Source organism: Kogia breviceps, chromosome 3, assembly GCF_026419965.1.
Source record: "Kogia breviceps isolate mKogBre1 chromosome 3, mKogBre1 haplotype 1, whole genome shotgun sequence".
NCBI lineage: Eukaryota > Metazoa > Chordata > Mammalia > Artiodactyla > Physeteridae > Kogia > Kogia breviceps.
The window spans coordinates 36,541,622-36,560,410 of NC_081312.1; positions in this window are offsets into that span (position 1 = coordinate 36,541,622).

Below are 18,789 nucleotides of genomic sequence, written 5' to 3' on the forward strand. Positions count from 1 at the left end.
AAAGCAAACAACCCAATCCAAAAATGGGCAGAAGACCTAAATAGACATTTCTCCAAAGAAGACATACAGATGGCCAAGAAGCACATGAAAAGCTGCTCAACATCTCTATTAGAGAAATGCAAATCAAAACTACAAGGAGGTATCACCTCACACCAGTTAGAATGGGCATCATCAGAAAATCTACAAACAACAAATGCTGGAGAGGGTGTGGAGAAAAGGGAACCCTCTTGCACTGTTGGTAGGAATGTAAATTGATACAGCCACTATGGAGAACAGTATGGAGGTTCCTTAAAAAACTAAAAATTGCATTAGCATATGATCCAGCAATCCCACTACTGGTCATATACCCAGAGAAAACCACAATTCAAAAAGACACATGCACCCCAAAGTTCACTGCAGCATTGTTTACAATAGCCAGGTCATGGAAGCAAACTAAATGTCCATCGACAGACAAATGGATAAAGAAGACGTGGCACATATATACAATGGAATTTTACTCAGCCATAAAAAGGAACGAAATTGGGTAATTTGTAGAGACCTGGATGGATCTGGAGACTGTCATACAGAGTAAAGTAAGTCAGAAAGAGAAAAACAAATATCGTATATAAATACATATCTGTGGAACCTAGAAAAATGGTACAGATGAACCGGTTTACAGGGCAGAAATTGAGACACAGATTTAGAGAACATACGTATGGACACCAAGGGGGCAAAGCGGTGGGGGGTGGGGGTGGGGGTGGGATGAATTCGGAGATTGGGATTGACATGTATACACTGATGTGTATAAAACTGATGACTAATAAGAAATTTTAAAAACTGGTTAAGTTCGTAAAAATGTGTGTATAAGGATGTTCATTATAGTGTTACTTATAATACCAAAAAATTGGAAATAAATGTTTGACCATAGGGAACTGATTAAGTAAATTATGGTAAAATTATACAATGAAATCGTAGGAACCCTGACAAATTATGTCACAGAATATCACCCCAGCTTAGTTCAATTCCCAACTCTATGAAACGTTTTCTGGCACCCCTGCCTAAAATGATCTCTTCTTCCTTGAAACCTATTTGTGCATGTAGTCTACAGCACTCTTGTGGCCCTTACTACATACTGTTCCATTATGGAACAACAACTTTGGTTCATACTTGGTTCGCCACAAGCTATGGAAGGAGAACAGGGCAGAACAATTCCAAACAATAGATGATTCATTCCTTTGTAAATGCATCACAGCATTTATTTTGCAGTGTATTCACCTTCCTGACTAGCTTTCCTTATGTTAATATTGAAAGCAAGGAGCATTTCCAAGCACACACACAGGTAGCAGAGGCAAGAGACCCAGAAGACTGAAGTTCCCCTGGGTAACCCCCCGAGGGGATGAAGCAGTGGGGTCCGGAGAGTTGTCAGGGCCCTTTCCCTGCACGATCACCTTCTCCCTTTTCACGGAGAAATTGGAACACTCCCTCTTCTCATGCTTCCATGCCTATTTCCCTCAGCTTGCAAGGCTGGGCTCCCTGAGCTTGGTTCTGAGCGCTTGTGTGCACGCATTTCTCCTCCCAGCGCTCACACTGTCTTGGGGCAGTGAAACAGCTGCTGATGAGTCACGTGGGGCCTTCTTCCTCTAGGTCCGTGGCTGACTCAGCTGCTCCCACAGAGGCCAAGGCACATTCCCCTTCCACCCACACCACAGTGGCCTCCTTTGGAAGGGGCACTGGGGAGAGAGAGGCCACATGAACACAGCCCTCATAAACTGAGCTTCCTTTGCTTACACGAAGGCTCACTGTGGACACCTCTTCCTTCCAGCAGCCCTGAGAGGCAGGCAGGGTTTCCTACCATGTGGGACATTTGAGGGGGCTGGAAAGAAATACCCCTCTTCCCCACCAAGTCCTTTACCAGCTGAAGACTTATGAGTTACAAATGAGTTAACAAATGGAGGCCATATTTCTTACTGATAAGTGCTGATACTGGTGAATATGTTTCTGTCTAAGGGCCACCTAATTCCGAAGCCCAGAAGTACTCTCTGCCTAGTCAGTCTCTTAAACGTTTCCTTACTGATCCCAAAGTGGACATTTGGGTGTCCCAGTTCAGCTCCCTTTGCAGCAGCTTAGCAACTCTTATTAGGAAAAAAAGAAAGAGAGAAAAGAGAGAGACAGAGAGAGATAGGATATTGGGTTTTGTGGGGCGGGGGTAGTGTTGTCTTTGAAAATTCCTGAGGGGAGGAAAATCTATTGTTAAAAATCCATCTTTTGTTCCTTTGCTCCTCTCTCTAACTCCTTTCCTTCCCTCCTCCCATCCCTACCTCTCTTTCCCCACTTCCCAGTTCAGCCCATCAGTCCTCTCCCTCCCCTCTTAGATTCCTATCTCACCTTCTTACCCCAGACAGGAGCTGGGAGTGGTTCTAAAAGGAGATGAGATGCTACGAGGTCTTGCAGATGCTGCAGATGGCCTGCAGCTCTCAGACAGACCCAGAGAACAAGCACACTTATCTCTTGTCTTCCCGCTTTGGCACCATCCCGTAGTCCCAAGAGCCTCAAAATAGAATTCTGATTTCTTTTAAAATCCTTAGAAGGCAGCATCCATAGCCCCACTGGTTGAAGTGCTCATGATCAGTCCTTTCCATGAGCAAGATGATGCCTTTCAAAGTGGGATCTGGGACTCCAGAGCTTAAAAAAACAAACAAAACAACAACAATAACAAAAATCTCTCACTCCAGAGTCCCCTTGTTTAGCTAAACAAAGGTTTAGGTGCCAGGTACTATTCCTGGGCATAAACCCAAAGGTGGGGAGGCCCTCATCCCTGCTCTTGGGGATTTCCCAGCCTGGCTTCCCACAGCTAAACTTTTCTGGAAAACACCTAGTTATTAGCCAGCAGAGTGAAGCCACCTGTTGGAGGTGGTCCCCTTCCTGACTCAGCCTCTTAAGAAATGTGGCAATTCTGCTTCCTCTCAGAGTCATAAAGGTTCTGAATGTGAAGGGTCCTTTGGCCCCTCTTTTTCAGAGATGGAAACGCAGGCCCAGAAAGGAGAACTTTCCTGAGCAGGTCACACCACTGGGGCTGTGCTGGGTCTGTTTCCTGTTCCCCCACATCACCCTGCCTCCCGGGCACTCCCTTGAGCTAATGAGCCAGGCAGAATCCATGACCACTGGCTGCTTCTGAGCTTGTCCTGATCGTTCCTTCCTCTTGGGAGTTGCCCAGACAAACTTCGCCAGCATGCTGAGAGGCTCTCCTCCCAAGTTGGAAGGACAGGAGTTCTCCATAAGGATCAGAGCCAAAGAAACTCAGTCAGGTTAGCACTGATACCTTCATGCTCTCCACACACGTTGTTAATAAAATTGTCTCCTGCCCTATGGCCAGAGCCCTCCACATGCCCAAGAGTCTGATATGTGCTTAAGAACATGAATCCTTGGCCCTTAAAAATCATCCAGTCCAGGGTTCTCAAGCTAGTGGTCCCAACCCATTAGTTGGGTGACAAAAAACTAATTTTTTAAAGGAAAGAAAAAAATAGAAAATATCAGAGTCCATCATATTTGTGGTAGGCAGAATTCTCAGATCACCTCCCCCAATGACCTTATGTGATCCCCTCCCCTTGAGTGCAGGGCAGGACCTGTGAATATGATGGGATATCATTCCCAAGATTATGATAGTTATATAGAAAAGGAAAGGATTTTGCAGAATAATTAAGGTTCATAATGCAGGCCAAAAAATGTTGCCTGCCATTTCACTAAACAATGAATGTTGGGGCTTCCCTGGTGGTGCAGTGGTTGAGAGTCCGCCTGCCGATGCAGGGGACACGGGTTCGTGCCCCGGTCCGGGAAGATCCCACATGCCGCGGAGCGGCTGGGCCCGTGAGCCATGGCCGCTGAGCCTGCGCATCTGGATCCCGTGCTCCGCAACAAGAGAGGCCGCGATAGTGAGAGGCCCGCGCACCGCGATGAAGAGTGGCCCCCGCTCGCCACAACTAGAGAAAGCCCTCGCACAGAAACGAAGACCCAACACAGCAAAAATAAATTAATTAATTAATAAACTCCTACCCCCCACATTAAAAAAAAAAACCAATGAATGCTGCCCACCATCAGCACTGCAGCCTTCCCACAGAAAGGAAAAAAATGGATACTGGCCCTAGATAGTTAAGATACATATCAAAGGAATAATTTCAACGATCCCAGTCTCTTGTATCTTCCCACACATAAAAAAGGACTAAAATCATTAACTTGAGATTTCTGTCTTTTGTGATTAGCAGTAATCTTTTTATCTCCAACTACATGTTTTGTTTGTTTTTTTCAGCAAAAACTCCTATACATCCTGTCTCCTCCCTTACCTCTTCAGAACAGTTCCTCAGAGCTATCTGAGAGGATGCGTCCTGTGCTATAGTCCTCAATAAGATCCCCAAATAAAACATAACTCACAACTTTTAGTTGTACATTTTTCTTCAGTCACCAATAATTAGTTGACTTTGAGATGATCAAAAGAGAGATTATTCTGGATGGGCCTGACCTAATTATGTCCTCCCTTTAAAAGAGAGGTTCTCCTCCTGGCCCTGAAAAAAAAGCAGGCTGCCATGAATTCTACAGCAGCAAGGAGATAAATTCTGCCAACAACCATATGCGCTTGGAAGAGAACCCCAAGCTACAGGTAAGACAGCAGCCCCAGCCAACACCTTAATTGCAGCCTTGTGAGACCTTGAGCAGAGCATCCAGCTAAGCTATGCCTGAACTCTGACCCATGAAAACTGAGATAATAAATGTATGTTGTTTTAACCATTGCACTGGTGGTAATGGTTTAATGTTTTAAACCATTGCATTGGTGGTAATTTGTTGCACAACAATATAAAACTAACATAATACCCCAATAGTAAGGATAAGTACTATACTATACAACTTTTCTTCAGTTATATATATATACATAACTATTAGACCATGGTGTAAAATGTATATTTTGTTTTCAGAGGTGATCAAAACTTTGAAAGCCACCAATCTAGTTACAGAGTAATTTATCCAAGGTCAAGCAGCCATTCACAGACAAATCAAAACTAGAACCCAAGTTTCCCTAGTCAATACTTTTTCCATCAGGGAATTCCCTGGTGGTGCAGTGGTTAAGAATCCACCTGCCAATACGGGGACATGGGTTCTATCCTTGGTCCGGGAAGATCCCACATGACGTGGAGCAACTAAGTCTGTGAGCCACAACTAATAAGCCTGCATGCCACAACTACTGAGCCTGCATGCTGCAACTACTGAAGCCCGTGCACCTAGAGGCTGTGCTCTGCAACAAGAGAAGCCAATGCAATGAGAAGCGCACGCGCCGCAATGACAAGTAGCCCCTGTTTGCCACAACTAGAGAAAGCCCGTGTGCAGCAACAAAGACCCAACGCAGGGGCTTCCCTGGTGGCGCAATGTTTAAGAATCCACCTGCCAATGCAGGGGACACGGGTTCAAGCCCTGGCCCAGGAAGATCCCACATGCCACAGAGCAACTAAGTAACTAAGCCTGTGCACCACATCTATTGAGCCTGCATTCTAGAGCCCGTGAGCCACAATTACTGAGCCCATGCAACACAACTATTGAAGCCTGCATGCCTAGAGCCTATGCTCCACAACAAGAGAAGCCACTGCAGTGAAAAGCCCACGCACCGCAATGAAGAGTAGCCCCCACTCACCACAACTAGAGAAAGCCCACGCGCAGCAATGAGGACCCAACACGGGGGCTTCCCTGGTGGCGCAGTGGTTAAGAATCCGCCTGCCAATGCAGGGGACATGGGTTTGAGCCCTGGTCCGGGAAGATCCCACATGCCGCAGAGCAACTAAGCCCGTGTGCTACAACTACTGAGCCTGTGCTCTAGAGCCCACGAGCCACACTACTGAGCCTGCATGCTGCAACTACTTAAGCCTGTGCACCTAGAGCCCATGCTCTGCAACAAGAGAAGCCACCACAGTGAGAAGCCCATGCACCACAACAAAGAGTAGCCCCTACTCGCCACAACCAGAGAAAGCCCACGCATGGCAATGAAGACCCAATGCAGCCAAAAATAAATAAATAAAATAAATTTATATATAAAAAAAGACCCAGTGCAGCCAATAAATAAATAAATGAAAACAAAAAATATTTTCTCCATCATACCACACTGCTTAATGTTGTTAGGAAATGAAACAGAGCAGTGTGGGGCCCTCCTGAGTACAAAAACTTTTTTGTGCCCCCATTTCTTGTTTGTAGGAAAAGACTTCAGCCTCCCAGACCATCCCTGAGTTCCAAAGGGCAGATTCAAGTAGTTGCTAATTAGGGAAGTGAGGGAATGCAGAAACAAAGGACAAGCAGTCAGGAAATAATTGTGGAGCAACAAAACAGAGTCCTAGTTCCTCCTCAAGGGATGTACACAACAACCTGATACATATCTTTGGGTTGTTCTGCAAGAACTAAGGCCCCCACCCAGGAGGAGGATGGTAACTACATGCTGAGACCCCAGACTGACTGGAACCAGAAGGCTGATGATTGAGATTCCTGGAACACCGCCCTGTTACCTCACCATCAGCCAATCAGAAGAAAGTCACACACCTGCAGCCCTCACCCCAAATGTTGCCTTTAAAAACCCTTCCCTGAAAACCACAGGGGAGAGTTTGGGTCTTCTGAGCACAAGCTTCTCATTCTCCTCGTTTGGCCCTTGCAATAAAACTTTCTCTGCAACAAACTCTGATGTTTCAGTTTCTTTGACCTCACTGTGTGTTAGGCACATGAACTTGGGTTCAACAACAGTATATATCCAAGGGAAATCAAAACATATGTCCACATAAAAACTTGCACAAAGATCTTCATAGAAGCATTATTCATAATAACCCAAAGTGGAAACAACTGTTGCAGGAAAGAAAGTGGGGCTGGAGAGGATGGTCACATCTGAGTCCCTGAGACGGATGCCAAGTGTGGGTCCTTGGCTTCACAAAGGAAAGAATTCAAGAGCGAGCCATAGTAAAGTGAAAGAAGGTTTATTCAGGGAGATACACACTCCACAGACAGAGTGTGGGCCATCTCAGAAGGTAAGAAGCACCAGGATAAGGGGTTGTCAGTTTTCATAGGGGTGGGTAATTTCATAGGCTAATGAGTGGGAGGATTATTCCAACTATTTTGGGGAAGGGGCAGGGATTTCCAGGAATTGGGGCACTACCCACTTTTTGGCCTTTTATGGTCTGCCTTGGAACTGTCATGGCTCTGGTGAGTGTGTCATTTAGCATATGCTAATGCATTACAACAAGTGTATACTGAGGCTCAAGGTCTAGTGGAAGTTGATCGTCTGCCATCTTGGAGCTAGTTGGTTCTAACCAGTTTATGTCGTGTCCTCAATGACTATGTCATTCTTTTAAAGGTTGCACCCTGCCCCTTTCCTGTCTCACAACCTAAATGTCCACAAATGGATGACTGGATAGCCACAAAATGTGTTATCTCCATACAATGGATTATTATTCCTATGTAAAAATGAATGAAGTTCTGATTCATGCTACAACATAGATGAACCTTGAAGACATTATGCTAAGTGAAAGAAGCTAGTCAAAAAAGACTATGTATTGTATGACGCCATTTACCTGAAATATCCAAAATAGGCAAATTCACAGAAACAGAAAGTTGATTCATGGTTGTCTGAGGCTGGTGCAGGGATGAGGGCTGCAGCAGGAATGGGGAACAACTGCTAATGAGTACAGACTTTCTTTTGGGGGTGTTAAAAATACTCTAAAATTAGATTGTGGTGATGGTTGTACAACTCTGTGGTTCTACTAAAAACCACTGAACTGTAAATTTTAAATAGATGAATTTTATGGTATGTAAAATCCGTCACAATAAAACTGTATAAAAAAGAAAAAGAAAGAGAAAAAGAAGCAGTCCAGCTACCCTCCCAGAAAGACCATATGGAGAGGCCACATGGAGAGAAGAGCCCCAGAACTACATGGGGGCGGGAGAGGCTCTGCTGTCCCAGCATCTAAATCAAGCCTTTCAACACCTCCAGCCCCAGCCACCAGATACTGCAGCTGTACCAGGGAACCCAAGCACGATCAGCAGCAGAACTGCACAGCTGAGCCCAATCTGCACATAGCACTGTGGAAGATAATGACATGGATCTTGTTTCAAGCCACTAAGCTTTCGAATAGTTTGCAATACAGCAATAAAGAACCAAAGCAGCCATTTGGGAAAAGATACCATAGACTCCAAATGGATCAAAGATCTAAATGCAAAAACTGAAAACAGCACACGTATCGGAAGAAAATATGGGTAAATCCCTCTACAACCTGAGTGTGGGGAATTCTTTCTAATTAAGTCTCAAAATGAAAATGCAATAAAAGATTGATAAATTTAATTACTTTTAAAAAACTAAGCTTTCACAGGGCAAAAACTCCATAACAAAGTCAAAAAACAAACAACAAATTTAGAGAAGATATTTGCAATATATATCACAGATAAAGGACCAAAATTTCTAATATATAAATAATGTTTTAAAGTTGAGGGGAAAAGAACAAAAATCCTCTATAAAAATGGACAAAAGACATGAATAGAAAATTAACAACAAAAAAGATGTAAAACTCATCCTTAAATATGAAGAGATGTACAGCATCACTTATAATAAGATAAATTCATATTAAACCATATAGATACAGCATTTCTCACTCATCAGGTTGGCAAAAATTCAAAATCTCGACAATATACTCTGCTAGTGAAACTGGAGAAATAGGCACGTATATATTGCCAGTAGGAACAAAAAATGAAGAGGAATTTGGCAATATCTAACAAAACCATGGCTACATTCACCTTTTGACCCAGCAGTCTCACTTCTAGGAATGTACCTTGAAGATACACCTCCAACTATTTAATAGTATTCATGTATTAGGTTGTTCATGCAATGTTATTTGTAATTTCAAAAATTATTAATATCTTAAGTAGCCAAACACAGAAGACTGGTTAAATAAATGATAGAGTTTGGTTTAAGGATTATGAAGAACTATAAAAAAGACTGATTTCCAGAATATAGTAAATGAAAAATGCAAAGTGCAAATAATTATATATAATATGCTTTTGTCTAAAAGACAAAAGGGAATAAGAAAACATATGTATCTACTTTTTTTTTTTTTTTTTTTCTTTTTTTCTGGTACGCGGGCCTCTCACTGTTGTGGCCTCTCCCGTTGCGGAGCACAGGCTCCGGACGCGCAGGCCCAGTGGCCATGGCTCACAGGCCCGGCTGCTCCGCGGCATGTGGGATCCTCCCGGACCGAGGCACGAACCCGTGTCCCCTGCATCGGCAGGCAGACTCTCAACCACTGCGCCACCAAGGAAGCCCTCTACTTAATTTTGAGACACACGTACATGAAGAATAAATGAGAAAACAATGAAGTAGGGGTACAGGTTGAAGGGATAGGCAAGTGAGGACACTTCCCTGGGTACATTTTTATGTACATTTTTTATTCTTTTGAAACATATTAATGTTCTATATATTCAAAAATAAAATTTAATAAATAAGGATGGGAGAAAATCTAAATGTTAATGCAAACAAGAGCAAATAAACCCAAACATGCCTACTATTGTCTCTCAGTTCCAAGCCCATCTTTTTGTACTCTGCTTTGTGAGGTTGGAGAAAAGGCTCTGCAAACCACATTTCCACTTTGCCTGCTGCCTCTCTATTGGGCTCTGCCTATCAGAGCCAAGAGGGGACTGCAAGGTTGGAGGAGGGAGAAAGGGCTTACTCCTTCTTGTTTTCCTCTCTGGTGGCAATTCCTGTGAGTCTCACTCCAGCAACACCTTCACCCTGGCAGCAGTAGTTCCTTCTCATAGCAGCAGTGAAATACAGCTTACAGTTTTTCCAACACTTACAAAAGCAGTCTCATTACACCACTTCAGAGACACCAGCACCAACCAGCAGGCACCTGCTTCTCAAGCTCTAAGTTTCCAACCCTAAGGGCCCCTTCCCGAGAACTCATAGAAGCCAGCACCAGCCAAGTGTCCCCTTTCCCTCAGAGGAGGTCTGAGTTTCAACTCCACAAGTCCCTTCTAAGTTTCTAAGCTTTAAAAATTCAGCTTCCTCTTTTTATTCTCTCAACACTAGAGGTGGTAACTATTTCCTGTTATTGCTACTCGAAGTACTTAGAGCAGCAGTTCTTAAAGTGTGTTTTGTGGATCCCTGTGGAGGGTCCTTGAGGCCTTTCAAGGGATCCATGAGGTCAAAAATATTTTCACAATAATAATAAGACATTATTTTCCTTTTTCTGTGTTGACATTTGCACTGATGGTGCAAAAGGAATAGTGAATAAGACTGTTGGCCCTTTAGCATAAATACAGGCAGTGCCACACTAGCAGTCACTGTATTTTTCACCACCATGTACTTGCAGGGAAAAAAAAATCCAGTTCTACTTAAGAATCACTCTTGATGAAGCAGTAAAATTAGTAACTTTATTAAATCATGATCCTTATGTTCAGATCACTTCAATATTCTTATGATAACTGAAACACTTGTGCTGTAGAGTGAAATGTGATGGTTGTCTTAAGGAATAGCACTTGTGCAATTGTTTGTGTTGTTAGCTGAACTAGCCACTTTTTTCACTGAACACCATTTTTACTTGCAGGAACAATGGACAGACAAACTATGGTTATTCAGACTTGGGCATTTAGCAGATATTTTCTCGAAAATGAACAAAGTAAACCTTTCACTTCAAGGAAAACCACTGGCAGTGTTTGTTGCTGATGATAAAATTTGAGCTTCCAAGCTAAATTTAGAAATTTGGGAAATATGCATCTGCCATTGTGAGCTTGACAGTTTCCAATACTTAAAAACTTTTCTGATGAGATTGGTGGTGACATTAACAAATGTGAATCATTCTTTTAAAAATGAATAATGAAATATGTCAACATTTGAAATATCTGCATCACTCAGTCAACTGATATTTTCCAATGAGCAATGCATGGGATTACAAAATCATGCATGGGTAAAAGATCTGTCCAAATGGTAAGATAGATCAATGGATTTTAATATAACAGATTAACAAAATGTCTTTTAGATATAGTTTCAGATTCTACATTGCAATCAATCTTTAAGAAACTACTATTTGTTCAGTTTGGGTGTAATATCAAAAAATATAATTATCTGAAAAGTCTATTAAAATATTCCTCCCTTTTCTAACTACATATCTGTGTGAGGCTGGATTTTCTTCACATATTTTGACCAAAACAACATATCACAATAGACTGAATGCAGAACCAGATGAGTATCCAGCTGACTTCTATTAAGCCAGATAGTAAAAAGATCTGCAAGTGTTAAATAATGCCACTCTTCCCACTAAATTATTTATATAGTTGTTCCTCATAAAAATATTTTATTGATGTTAACATGCAATGAGTTTGATGTTTTTATTTTCAGCTTTATTGAGATGTAATTGACATATAATGTAAGTTTAAGGGGTACAACATGATGATTTGATATACATATATATTGCAACATGATTACCACAATAAGATTAGTTAACAAATCATCACCTCACATACTTACCATTGTGTGTGGGGGGGTGAGAACTTTTAAGATCTACTGTCTTAGCAGATTTCAAGTATACAAAACAGCACTGTTAACTGTAGTCACTATGCTATACATTAGATCCCTAGAACATATTCATCGTATAACTGGAAATTTGTACCCTACAACCATCTTTTCCCCTACCAATTTCCCCCACCCATTTCCCCCACCTACCTTGTCTGTTATTTTTTAATGAGTTAAAAAATAAATATTGTAAAAAAGTTCTCAGTTTTAATTTCTAACACTGGTGATAAATACTACTGGCTTTAGCCAACATATAAGCTCCTTGAGGTCCTCAGTGAACTCCTGAAACTGAAAAGTTTGGGAACTGCTGCCTTAGAGTTTTTTTTTAATCTGTTTAGGTACCTACTTAACAACTTAATACCTAATTAACAAATATTTATATTAAATTCTCTTTGTTAAAATAAATTTTGTGGTTTCTGCCCCCTGACTGGACCCTGACAGATACACAAATATATTTTAAAGGTACAACATAATCATACTGAAATGAGGGGGAAAAGAACTAATCCAAATAATTTTTGAGCATAACATTTTGATTATATACATTCAATCTAGTGAAAAAAATCTTGAACTTTTCTTAATAAGTTTATTTTTTATAGTAGTATAGTCTCTAGCAGTATAGCAGCAATTCTGAAACTATTAGACAAATGAATATATATGTCAATATTTTGGGGAGTCAGGGTTCTTACCATGGAGACGTGTTCTTACCATGGAGATACAATTATGGGATGGGTTGGATTGAAATTGAATGTGTTGATATGAACTCATGACTTCTAAAATCCAAACATACACACTTCCACAACCACCACCATCACCAATGCTGTCAAGGTACAAAACACTTTATCAACCCAAAAAGTCCTTCTTGTGTTCCTTTGCAGTTAATCCCCCTATACCACTCCTGGCCCCAGGTAACCTCTGATTTGCTTTCTGTGTCTTTTTTCTCTGGATGTTAAAGAATTCTTTGTATCACTGGTTTTTAGCAATTTGATTATGATATGCCTTGGTGTGATTTTCTTTATGGATATCCTGCTTGGGAATGGTTGAATTTCTTGAATATGTGAGTCAAAATTGGAAAATTTTTCAGCCATTATTTTTTCAGAATTTTTTCTACTTCTCCCCTTGTTTTATTACTACCATCATATGTGTGTCAGACCTTGTGATATTTTTCCATGGGTCATTGAAACTTTGTTAATTTTTGTTCATTCTTTTTTCTTTGTGTGTTTCAGTTTGAATAGCTTCAATTGATGTATCTTTTAACTTCACTGATATTTTCCTTTGCAGTGCCTAATTCTTCATTTCAGATGTTGCATTTTTTAGTTTAAAAAGTTCCATTTGGGGGCTTCCCTAGTGGCACAGTGGTTGAGAGTCCGCCTGCCAATGCAGGGGACACGGGTTCGTGCCCCGGTCCGGGAAGATCCCACATGCCACGGAGCAACTAGGCCCGTGAGCCGTGGCTGCTGAGCCTGAGCGTCCGGAGCCTGTACTCCACAACGGGAGAGGCCACAGCGGTGAAAGGCCCGCATACTGCAAAAAAAAAAAAAAGTTCCATTTGGTTCCTTTTTATAGTTTCTATTTCTTTCTTCATTATGGTTTTCCTTTAAATCCTTGAGCATATTTATAAAATCTGTTTTAAGGGTCTTACCTGCTAATTGCATCATATCTCTCATTTTTTGACTTTTCTCCCTTTTTTTTTTTGTATGTCAAGTAACTTTTTAACAGATGCTGGACATTATAAATGTTATACTGTTGAGAGACCAATTTTTTTTTTCTTCCTTCAAAGAGTTTTAAATTTTGTTTTGGTGGTTTGTTTAAGTCTTTTATGGATCATTATGATACTTTTGAGTTTGCAAGCTTTGTTAGGGCTGATCTAGAGTAACCTTTACTCTAGAGCTATTTTGGTCTCACTCCTAAGGTCTTTCTTTTCTGGGGTCTTTACTGAATATTCCAGATGTTCAGTGAGGTCTCTTTACTCTAGCTGGTTACAGCTCAATAACTCCAACTGTGTACAAGTTTCCGGAGTCTGCAGCTCCCCAGTACTTGTTCTTTCCTCCATAGTTGCTCTTTGTCCAAACTCATGGAGCCTATGCATGTAGTCCTAGTATTCAGCCAAATCCTTATGAGATTTCCTGTAAAGCTTTCTAGAGGTCTTCCTCTATGTAGTTCTCTCCTCCCTGGACCTCTGTCTGGCAAATTCCAAGTGCCGAAGCCTCCCCTGGTCTTTGTCTCCTCAACTCAGTAGGACTCCCATGTTCTGCTTGTTTCCCATCCCTGGGCTGTGGTCTGGAATGTGCTTCTAGACAAAAAACTGAGGCAATCTAGGGATCATCTTATTTGTTTCCATTCTCTCAGCAAATGTCTGAAATTTGTGAAAAGTTGTTTCATATACTTTGTCTAGTTTTCTAAATGTTTACCACCGGAGAGCTGGTCCAATATTTGCCTGCTTGGTTTTTGATCATGTGAATTGACATGTACACTTTCCCTACTTCTAGGCACTTCCACCTGATCCTCCTTCTCTATATGCACATAAATGAAAATAAATGCTTAAAACCAAAGGTCCTGGATTTTAGTCCTTTAGGACTAAATCCTGCTGGTCTGTGAGCCCTGTTCTATCTTAGCCCCATAAAACTAACTCTGAGGATTACTGGAGAGCTAATCACAAACCCCAGTGCTAAAGGATATATCCTTCAGACCATTCCAAAGGATCAGATAGCACCACAGCACTTTTTAATCAAAAAAACTTTTTCATAAATAGGTATAAATTAGCACAGAAAAAGAAAGCTAGAAGATACACCAAAAGGTTAACAATAATTATCTTACAGAAATGAAATTTTGAGTGTTTCTTCTTTTTCCTTTTCTAGAGTTTCTAAATTTTTAAATAATGAACATGTGCTACCTTTTTAACAAGAATAAGAATGATGCCCTATATTTGTGTACCCCTCCCATATGATAACATTTCATTGTGTCTTAGTACAAATGTAGAGGCCATAGGTGTAACTGCTGGCTGATGATACTAAACTCACCTGGGTGAGCCGAGTTCTGCCCCTACTCAACAGAAGAACAGGCCTATTGAATTCTGACACCCTTCTTACCCTCTTTTCACCAAACAAAAGATTATTTGAGGAGTTTTCTTGTTCTCTAAGCAAATGATATCAACTTCAAATAACATTTTTCTCAGAAGCTTTTCCAGAACATTCCAATAAAGCTAAATCTCCTACAAGTGTGGAATCAAGGAGCCAGGAGAAAGAGGAGATGCTGCCGGGTTCCGCATGGGCACCAGCACGGACTGTGCCCTCTGTTCCAGGGCATTCTCTCTCTTTCAGCACAGCTAAGGGCAGAGGAGAGGACAGAGTTTCTGCCAGTGGGACTCACAGCTGTCTGCATCCCAACTCCTACGTCCCCTTAAAAACAAAACAAAACAAAAAATCTGCTCCTCAGAATCCAGACCAGGAACTCTGGAGACATTAGCATATCCTGGCAAGCAGCCTGACAGCTAATAGATAACAGGTTATCCAGGAAATAATTAGAAGCCTGCGCCCACACGGATCAGTTGCAAAAACTGACCTCTGTCATTCAGGATATGGCCCTGAAAGTAAAGAACCCTTTCTTCTTTCACTTTCAGAGGTTGGAGAAATGTCAGACCTCTCTCCCTTCTTTCATGCCATGACAAGTTAACAAGTGGTGAGTCTCCAACAGGCACTTATGTCCCCCTAAGCTTGGAGTCAGGAGACCCATCAGGTCCATTCCCATGAGGCGCTGGGGCCGGGGAGGAGGGAATCAATCTCTCAGGCGCCAGCCACAAGGTAGGAGGCCCACGCCAGCTTTCTTTTTCACCATTTCCCGCCCATGTCTCCAGTCTTCTTGCCCTCCTTGCCCACACTTCTGCCCCTGCCCTGCTCCTTTCTCCTTTCCAAGTCCATGCCTGGCTTTGGAGGGAGATATTTCTAGCCCTGCTTTCTCTTTCCCATGTCAGTACATTGCATTCCCCTAGCTCACCTCCTTCCCTACACACACACACACACACACACACACACACACACACACACACACACACACACACACTTTGATTTGGGCGGAGGGGTGGAGGGAAGGAGCAAGATTCAGAAAGAAAAGCTTTTGTTTACATTTAAGGCATACATGTGCGTTTACTGTTATAGATTTAACCTTTTGTGTTACATCACTGTTTCTTTCAATAATGGCTTTCAAAAGAGAAAAACAAATACCGTACGCTAACACATATATTTGGAATATTAAAAAAAAAAAAAAAAAGGGCTTCCCTGGTGGCGCAGTGGTTGAGAATCCGCCTGCCGATGCAGGGGACACGGGTTCGTGCCCCGGTCTGGGAAGATCCCACATGCCGCGGAGCAGCTGGGCCCGTGAGCCATGGCCACTGAGCCTGCGCGTCCGGAGCCTGTGCTCCGCAATGGGAGAGGCCACAACAGGGAGAGGCCCGCGTACCGCCAAAAAAAAAAAAAAAAAAAATGTTCTGAAGAACCTAGGGGCAAGACGGGAATAGACACAGGCCTACCAGAGAATGGACTTGAGGATACGGGGAGAGGGAAGTGTAAGCTGGGACAAAGTGAGAGAGTGGTATGGACATATATACACTACCAAACGTAAAATTGATAGCTAGTGGGAAGCAGCTGCATAGCACAGGGAGATCAGCTTGGTGCTTTGTGACCACTGAGAGGGGTGGGATAGGGAGGGTGGGAGGGAGGGAGACGCAAGAGGGAAGAGATACGGGGATATATGTATATGTATAACTGATTCACTTTGCTATAAAGCAGAAACTAACACACCATTGTAAAGCAATTATACTCCAATAAAGATGTTAAAAAAATAAAATAATTAACCATATTAAAAATAATAATAATGGCTTTCAAAACTATTTTCTCTTCAAAACTTCTTTATCCTTTTCTCTAGCAAGATGTACAGAATTCACATGTAAACAGGAATGCAATGACAGATTGAGGCTTTTTCACCTTCTCTTAAGTAGATGGATACCTCTAATAATTCTTTTCTTATACAGCATGTAAAATCAGTCAGACAGACAGACTTTTCCTGTCTGTACATGGGGCTCATATTTTTCTCTCATAAAATCAATAGTAACAACAGTAGGTACCATGTTTTGCACACTAAGATGTGCTGGACTGTGCTCAGCACTTTGTGTGCATTGCCTTATTTAATCCTTTCCACAGTCCTGTTTTATTATCCCCATTTTACAGATGAGAAAATAGAGGCCTGGACAGATTAGATAACTGCCCAGAGTTTTTTTTTTTTAAAGGTAGAAACAGCAAAGACACTGACATTCAAATCCCTGTCTGTCAGTTTCCAAAGTTCCATCCTCTATCACCTACATACTAACTCCTTTAAGGAAGCAGCAGGTGAGATTAGAGTCCTGGCTCCTAGGAGATGGGCTAAAAGGGATAGTGATCTGCAGAGGAGGAAGCTGGGAGCCTGTGGCTGATGTCATAGCATCCAAAATTGTCCATCACGCTTGGAGTCTGCCCAGTGCTCCACAAGCATCATCTCATTTGAAGCTCACCGTAGCCCCAGGAGTCAGGCATTATTTTTCACCAACCTCTGTCACCCCATGTTACACGTAAGATTTAAACTGAGGGTCAGAGGAGAAGTGATTTGTTCAAGGTCACGAAGCTGGTAAGTGGAAGTGGAATGTGGTTTTGAATTTAGGCTTCCAATTCTCAAACCTACACTTATCTTACTATATCCTCTGTCTTTCAGCAACCCTTGAGTTAGGCCTCTTAAAACAGTGTGAGGAATGGGGCCAGGCTCTTTGGCTCTTTGTTTACTCAGTGGTCAACAGTTTGAAAAGTACAGTGAATAGATAAAAGTGTGGGCTCTAGAATCAAATTGCCAGAGTCAGAATCCCAGCTCTTTCACTTATATGTTATGCGACCTTCGCAAGTCACTGTGCCTCAGTTTCCTCATCTATAACATAGGGGATAATAAGAGTACCCACTTCTAAGGTGACTATGAATGAGGTATCTGAAAAGTGCTTAGGATCATGTTTGGCATGAAGGAAGCTATCAATAAATAGAAGTTATTACTGCTACTTAGCAATTTCGGCTAGCACCCAATAGCTGGATTTACAGAGAAACTTCCATTTCCGTTAATATAAGTTACATTCTCCTGCCAGAGACAAGCCCTCCAGACTTCTCTGCCTTGGCTTGAGTCTTCCCCAAAAGCAGACTCCAGGGCAAAGATTCAAGTTGCAAGTAGTTGAGGGGGGTGGTGATTCCAGAGAGCTCTTTGAGAGAATGGGGAAAGTGAGACAGGAAGGAAAGCAAGTCAATAAAGGGTGTTAGTGAGCAGCTTACCACTGGTGGGAGGGATGCTCTATCGTACTGGGATCCCTGAGGACCCTGGCACACAGACACCACGGGCATTCGGTCCCTGTCGACCTCAAGCATGCTCCAGGGGCCAGGGCACACCTGCAGGCAACAAGAAGCAGGCAGCTGTTGGTACAACAGGAACATGTTGAAGGTGACCCTGGGGCAGGCCAAGGACCTATGGGTGGGCCCTGCTTGCCAGCTACACAGTAACCTCCCAGTGTTGCTAACACTCTAGGTGTTCTTTCGTTTTTTGTTTTTTCCTCAGAAACACTTGCCAAACAGTCCTATTGTTTGCTCTGAATCTAGTTTTAAAGGGCAAAGTTTCCTCTTAGAACTGCAAGTGCTTAGAAATGTCTTTAGAAATTCTGGATAATCAAGGTCCCCTTAAAGTATCCATAATCATGACAGTCTGGTTCATGCCTGTGCATTGTGCCTTCTAGTTTACAAAATACTTCTGCGTATATGATCTCATTTAATCCTCACGGTAAACCAGTGAGGTGAATGACAGTCCTCCGAAGCAATCCCAGTTTTCAATCCTGCTACAAGGGGTTAGAAACAGATTAGTGATTTCAGTTGAGAGATGATGCCAAGGCCCTGAGGGAAGTTTCCCAGCATCTCTCCTCCATCTGAACAGTCCTTATATAATGGACCTGAAAGGAATCATTCTGGCCATTTTCCTCCAGTTAGAAAGCTTTAAGCATATTTATACTTTTGAAATCGTAAAGCAACCCAGTTACTTTATTCATTTTTCTGAGTACACACGTAACAAGATGTTAGAAGTTTTGAAGGCAATAGAGATCACATTCCAAGAAGAGGTACCAGACCACGGAGCAGGCTTTGGAAGAAAGGAAGGCAGAGAAAACCAGTTTCCTGACTCTTGTACCCCTCATT